General features: G+C 43.6%; 1 long non-coding RNA gene across 1 annotated transcript; it reads left to right on the top strand.

Moving 5' to 3' along the window:
• The first annotated feature begins 233 nt into the window (after positions 1-233).
• On the top strand, positions 234-996 carry LOC128474635 (uncharacterized). The gene is made up of 2 exons (XR_008346380.1): positions 234-323; positions 735-996. It is a non-coding gene; the product is annotated as an uncharacterized LOC128474635 (long non-coding RNA).
• Positions 997-7,268: the final 6,272 nt, after the last annotated feature.

Raw genomic sequence — 7,268 nt, 5'->3', positions numbered from 1 at the left:
TTTGTCTTTTAATCTGATTTTAATCCAATCCCGAGACTGATGGCACGCGATGATCCCTGCCATTCACACAACTTCATGGCCTTTAATAGCGACCGTTTCAGATATAAAAAGTAATCTGTTTAATGGTTCTGTGTAGGATTAGATCAAATGAATTGGCAAATTAATATGTTGCTTTCTAGTTAGAAATTGGGTATTTTGTATGTTTTATACTCATATGTAACACTTTATTTACAGTCAAGCTGCCCTTCATGCTACGACGGAATGCTGGACCTCATCTCGCTGCTGTTGCTTCTGAATGATCCAAGAAGATTCCACAGGGACAGGTATGCTAAACGGATTAAGGCGCCATTCCATTTCTGGCTGCAGTTGTTATGGTAACCCTCCAGCCTTGGAATGTCTAAGCGGTCTCTCACCGCGTTAATAACGTGGACAGGGGGGATATAATGATGGGTGGCTGTTTTTATTGCATTAAGAAGAGCGATCGGTTCATTTATTCATTCTCCAGTTTGTTGAGCAGCCTAAAGGCCTGAGGTCAGGATTGAACACACAAACCTCTCATTAGCGGTGCCGTTCCCTATGGACTGCGCCACGAGGTTAGTTTGTTGCGGCCGGCAGCTGCAGGAGTGGACTTGTCGTCTCAATTATTTGTGTTTTTTTGTAACCCAACAGACACTTATTTGAACGACTCGCTAATGAAGAATTATGTATAATTTACTTCTGGCTCTGACCCCCAGGTGGCTCACCGGCTGAGAGCGGACAACCGTCCCTGAGGTCTTCTGCTAAGATGCCCACCGGAGCGAAAGGAACCAAGTAAATCTCCCCAATGTGGATGCAATTCATGTGCCCAAGTGATGAACGTCTCACGAAATGCCCCATTTCTAGTGGGAATCCTTCTGTAACCTTATGTGTTTTTCTGAGAGTTTAGATGTGTGAAATATCTCAAAGCTGATGTGTTTATAATTCTATGTAAATAAAAAAAAAAATACTTTGTGTTTATTTTGAGTTTCTTGTGTAAACCGCAGCTTTTCAGTGAAACATTGGGTGGTTTGGTGATGCTCGGCTAGTCTTCCGGTCTGGATCACATAAAATAAACACATTCACAGCAGTTTTTACGGACATGTTTTATTATAGAAACACATGTTGATTTTCTCAGGAATCTTCCAGGGACAGTAAAAATCTTTGGCAGAGTTGCACTTACGAGTTTGGACAGGGAGAGTCACTGTTGAGGGTGTGTTGATTGGCAGGGAAGGAGGAGATAAAGCAATTGGAGGGGTGATTATGTATATAACATACCACATTGTGACCCATTTCTGAAATGCTTTCCCCCCCCCCGGGTTCCCATACAGTCCATCCCCCAATATAACCGTAGGGGATATTTAACCCATAACATAAACAAAGTAACATTTTAGGAATCGGTACCCAAATCCACCACAAGAGGGCACTATACCCAGATTATAAATATCGGTGCTAATAATATCTGCAGTTATTTACAGTCCATACAATAAAGGCGTCATTACTAGAACGAACCGTCTGATGCCGACACATTCAGTAATTATTACAAATAAGCACACGCAGACAGGGGTTTACTGCGATGATAGTTTATTGAAGCCAGAAACACCATCCTCTTTAGTTATACCAGCATTAAGAAGCTCCCCACCTGGTTTCTGCTCTGCAACAGGACCAAGGACTGTGAAGTGTTAATATTTTTAACAGAAAGTCGCTTAATATTGACTTTTAAAGGAAAATCATTACAAGGTAAGGAAAAAAACCATCCCAATACCGGGTTAGAGGAAAAGCCCCCAGTTACATCCGTATTTTCTTTTAGAAACACAGCTTCCGTCTCCTCTAGTTGATCTTAACATATGGAGTTGCGGATTTACATTAATTGTCATTTTCTTTTGGGGGTCACCGATCGGCAGCGTTTCCCCGGCACGCTAACGCTATGTTTGCTGTCCCTGTTCGGGTCATTTTGGGAGCTGCAATCGAATAAAATATCTGATATATAATTGTCAGGAACTGGGTCCATACAGCCGACTGTAATGATCCAGGGCATCCAAAGATGGAGTTCAGGATGCAGTAGCAGAGTCACAGGACAGGGCCTGGTGCAGGGCGACCGCACTCACCTGGGTGGTGAGCATCTAGGGTTGTGCAGCCACATACCAGCGCCCTGATATAATAGCGGATGTAGTCCAGAACAAAGATAAATCCTGCAGGCACCCTGGAACAGGCATGACAAATGACAAGACTCATGTGAGGACTGCTGCTGGCTGGGAGTGTTGAAGCTAAGCAGAATAATAGCTGAAACATACGCGTAAGGGACAGGGAGACCAGGCACGAAACATAACAGACAAGATATACATGATACAGGGCACTACATGGAACAAGACAAGGAATAAACATAACCAGACAGACAAGATATGCATGATACAGGGCACAACATGGAACAGGAGAAGGAATACTCAAGATCAGAAATGAAAAAGACAGGACACCCCGCTGCCGGGGGGACAGGACACCCCACAGGTTACCTCACAGACTGACACACATAAATACAGGAACTAGCCTAGGACTATATGATAACTATTGGAGATTGCGTCACATCTTATGGCCATAGTATGCTTAGCCCACCACTACGCCAAAGTACTCCAATGACGGTGGGTCCTAACGCTAAAGCCTTCCTACGGAGGTACTAAACAAACCAAACGTGAAATCCCAACACATAGCAATGAGACATACCTGTAGACTGCAGGCTGCAGACTGAGACAAACATAACGGGTGGGGCTCACCTTATAAAGGAAACAGCTGAAGCAAAGAGCAGAACTAGAAGCAAGGAATGGAAGATCAGAACAGAGCATATGGAAATCCAGGAACGGATTGAAGTAAAACATAGAAACTGAAGCAAGATTGAGATATGCAGCTCCGCAGTCTGGGTAGAACGTGACAATAATACATGGGAGACCAAATCAAATCTGAGACCAGCGCAAAGTGACACTGAAGCAGCAAATCCCAGTAACGCTCAGCTAGGAATAATGGGGAATCCTGCCATACAAAGCGGGCACATTGAAAGGGCACATGGTGGGCGATGCGTCTATTTGTAATGAATCTTTACTTTCGTCCATTACAATCAACAGAAAAGAAGCTGGGGAGACTGGGAAACAGCAGCGGAAAGAGACAAATGGCAGAGCAGTCTGGGGAAACTGGCAGATGGCAGCGAATTCTGAAGAGACTGGGAGAAGACAGCAGAGTGTGGAAAACTGTCAGAAGACGATGGAGACAGGCAAATGGCAGGAGAGTGTGGCAGCGGAGAATGGCAAATAGCAATTGAGTCTGGTCAGACTGTCAGATGGCAGAGACTAGGTGGGGGACTGGCAGATAGCAGTGAAGACGGGCAAATGGCAGTGGAGTCTTGGGAGAGTGGCAGAAGGCAGCAGAGACGGGCAAAGGGCAGCAGAGTATGGCGAGACTGGCATAAAGCACCAGACTTTGACAGAGGGCAGGAGAGACTGGTAGACAGTAGCGAAGTCTGGGGACACAGACAGAAGGCAGCAGAGTGTGGGGAGACTGGCAGAAGGCAGTGGACATAGACAAATGGCCGCAGAGTCTGGGGAGAAAGGAAGATGGCTTCAGAGTGCGGGGAGACGGCAACAGAGACCGGCAAATGGGAGTGGAGTTTGGTGTGACTGGCTAACGGCAGTGTACTCTGAAGAGATTGGCAGACAGCTACAGAGATGGGTAAATGACACTGGTGTCTGGGGAGACTGGCAGAAAGCAGCGGAGTCTGAAGAGACTGGCAGAAGGTAGCGGAGTGTGGGGACACTGTTAGACAGTAGCAGAGACGGGTAAGTAGCAGTGGCGTCTGAGGATATTCACAGAAAGCAGTAGAGTCTGGGGATATTGGCAGATGGCAGCAGACTATGGCAGACAGCAGAGCAGACTGGCAGATGACAGCGGATTCTGGGGAGACTGGCGGCCGAGTCTGTGGGGACTGGCAACCGAGTCTGGGGAAACTGGCAGGTGGCAGCTGAGTCTGGGGAGACTGGCAGGTGGCAGCCGAGTCTGGGGAGACTGGCAGGTGGCAGCCGAGTCCGGGGAGACTCTCAGGTGGCAGCCGAGTCCAGGGAGACAGTAGCCGAGTCCGGAGACACAGTAGCCGAGTCTGGAGAGACTCTCAGGTGGCAGCCGCGTCCGGGGAGAAAGTAGCGGAGTCCCGGGAAACAGTAGCGGAGTCTCAGGAGACTGGCAGATGGCAGAAGAGTGTGAGGAGACTCGCAGAGGGCATCACAGATGGGCAAATGGCACTTCCTCAGTTTATCCAGGGATTATCTACTCACGCAGCAACGATAAGAGTTCTGTCTCCACCGAGTCCGACTCAGGGAGGTCACACCATGACAAATTCTAATAACACAGAAATAATACACAATGCAATGGTTAAACTAATTAACACTTACCTCTCTGGCTTATATTTAAAGGAACACTTTAGGGCCCCACTTTTTCCAAGGCACTTTGGAAGTAATTTTATATGTATTCTCTTACTTAAAGGAAGACGGGGAAATGCTGTGCTTGCCTACGGATTAAACTATGCATCATACAGGGCTGGCTCTCGAATTAAAATCTACATACTACAGGGCTGGCTCATTAACCAAATTAACACTTTTGTTAATGTATATGCTCCTAACTGGTTCTCGCTACGTTTTTTTGAATCTTTGATTACTAAAATCGACACACTTCAGAGTGGTATTCTCTTGATGGGAGGCGATTTTAATGCTGACCGTAGCTTTTCTAGATCAGATTTAAAAGGATCTGGTAGTTCCTCTCCTGGAATTTAAGAATTTCTGTTACAGAACTCTCTGTATGACTGTTCAAGAGTTTTCCATTCAACAGAGAGAGATTATACCTTTTATTCAAATATGTATCAAACATATTGACGCATAGATTGTTTCTTGATAAAAGCAAAACATTTAAATGTAGTGAGAGATTCCAAGATCGGATCATGCCCCGGTGTTTTTGTAGATATCTAATAACTTAGATTATAATATTAGAAATAACTGGAGGTTAAATGAATCTATACTGATAAACCCAATAAATAAACAAGAACTGATAATTGAGGCTCAGCTATTTCTAGAGAATAACAATGTACTAACCCAGACAGTAGTAAACCTTGACTCCAATTACTATAGATTGAGCCAAGCACTGACCATGGTACAGTAAGCTTACATCACTACATGCTGAGCCAAACACTGATGGTGGTACAGCACAACTCTCACCACTATATACAGAGGCAGGCATTGACGGTTGTACACTATAACTCCCATCACTATATACTGAGCAAGCTACTAATGGTGATACATTTTAACTCCCATCACTTTAAAGTAAGCCAGGAATGATTGTTGTTCACCATAACTCCCACCACTAAATACGGAGCCTGACATTGAAGATGATACAGCTAATTATGTAGGAGTTTCTCATCATGTCAATCAAAGAAAAATACTAGGCAAATATATATATATATATATATATATATATATATATAGATTGTACTTAGTGACAACAAGGCTGAAAGCAAAAGCATGTTGAAGCTGGCGCCATGGGTACATGGTACCCACTCTATGCAGAGACACTGTTTGTGCTCTGCATCACTAGTGTAGCAGGGTCATGCAAGGTGCGTTACACATGACCCCGCTATAGTACCAATGCATGGCACAAAAAGTGTGAGCTGCAGGGGAGACATAACTCCTTGAGTTAATAGGGAGAGGGGCATAGTATGTATGTTTCTTTATATATCTGTATGTACAGTATGTACAGTATGTTTACAGTATATATATATATATATATATACCAGATAGGCTGCCAGATAGGATGATACGGGTCCCCTGCAGCGCTGCGGGGATCTGGATCTTAGTCTTGTAGTCAGACCTCTATTTGAGGTCTGATTAGAAGACGACTTTGCATATAAGACGGGGGGTATTTTTCAGAGCATTTGCTCTGAAAAAACCTTGTCTTATAATCGAACAAATACGGTACTTTAAAAAATGTACAGCTCTGAGTATAGAATGCACAGGATGAAGATGATGATGACACTAGATTTCTCCGCATTGCGATCAAAGTCAAGCGCACATTATCAGAAGTAGGGAAAATACATTATTTATACACTCAGAAGTTTCAGGTTGCTATATATATGTTTGAAGAAAAGGCATTGCTGATTAATGATTACAGCAAATCATACAGAATATTACAAAGAAATCACAAAACCTTAATCTGTCCTTTTCAGGTTGATCATCCGCAAGTTCATTGTAAATGTGGTCCAGCACTTCCCGGTATTTATATTCACTGTCAAAAGTCAGAGAGCCCTCTGCAATTCCAGTGATTTCCGGAAGTGAATCATCCGGCGCTTTCTTCTCACCCTTTTCATCTTCACAGTTATCAGACCGGCCAGGTAGATCCGAATAAATCTTCATTTTACCTGCCATCACTGAAGCTGGGAAACGAAGATGACACCAAGAACATTAGAATCATTAAAACTACAATAGCTATAATATTGCATAATATTTGACTTGTGCATTCGTTTCCATACAAATGCGTTTTCATGCGAATGCAACATTGGGCAAATGAAAATTGGCCGTAATTTTAACTAAAAAAAAAGAGTTTCTCTAAATCCTTTAAAATCCAAAAACATCCGAGCTGCTGTAAATCTCATCCCATGAATTGCACCTGGACCCACGTTGCACCTATAGGTCTTGATTTAATAATTGAATATTATAAATATCCCTCAAGATTGTAAGCTTGCGAGCAGGGCTCTCTCTACCTAATGTATCGGTTTGTCTTAGTCTGTCAATTCTTGTCTCGTCAGACCCCTTGAATGTATTGTATCAAGGGACATACTAAAACGAATGACAAAATGGAATGCCCATAGACTATAATGGGGAGGAATGCCCATAGACTTTAATGGGGAGGAATGCCCATAGACTATAATGGGGAGGAATGCCCATAGACTATAATGGGGAGGAATGCCCATAGACTATAATGGGGAGGAATGCCCATAGACTATAATGGGGAGGAATGCCCATAGACTTTAATGGGGAGGAATGCCCATAGACTATAATGGGGAGGAATGCCCATAGACTATAATAGAGGGGAAAAGAATAATTGATTTTTAAATAAAAGTTTAAGACATATCTAGATCTTTGGCACACATTCTCCCCTAGCACAGACACAGGATCTAAAACTCAGATTATGTGGGATTATAGCTGTTTTCTATGGAATGACAGGTGAAT

Source organism: Spea bombifrons, chromosome 2 (genome assembly GCF_027358695.1).
Source record: "Spea bombifrons isolate aSpeBom1 chromosome 2, aSpeBom1.2.pri, whole genome shotgun sequence".
Classification (NCBI taxonomy): Eukaryota; Metazoa; Chordata; class Amphibia; order Anura; family Pelobatidae; genus Spea; species Spea bombifrons.
Note: the sequence above shows the minus strand (reverse complement) of the source record. Positions and strands in the feature narration are given on the sequence as shown.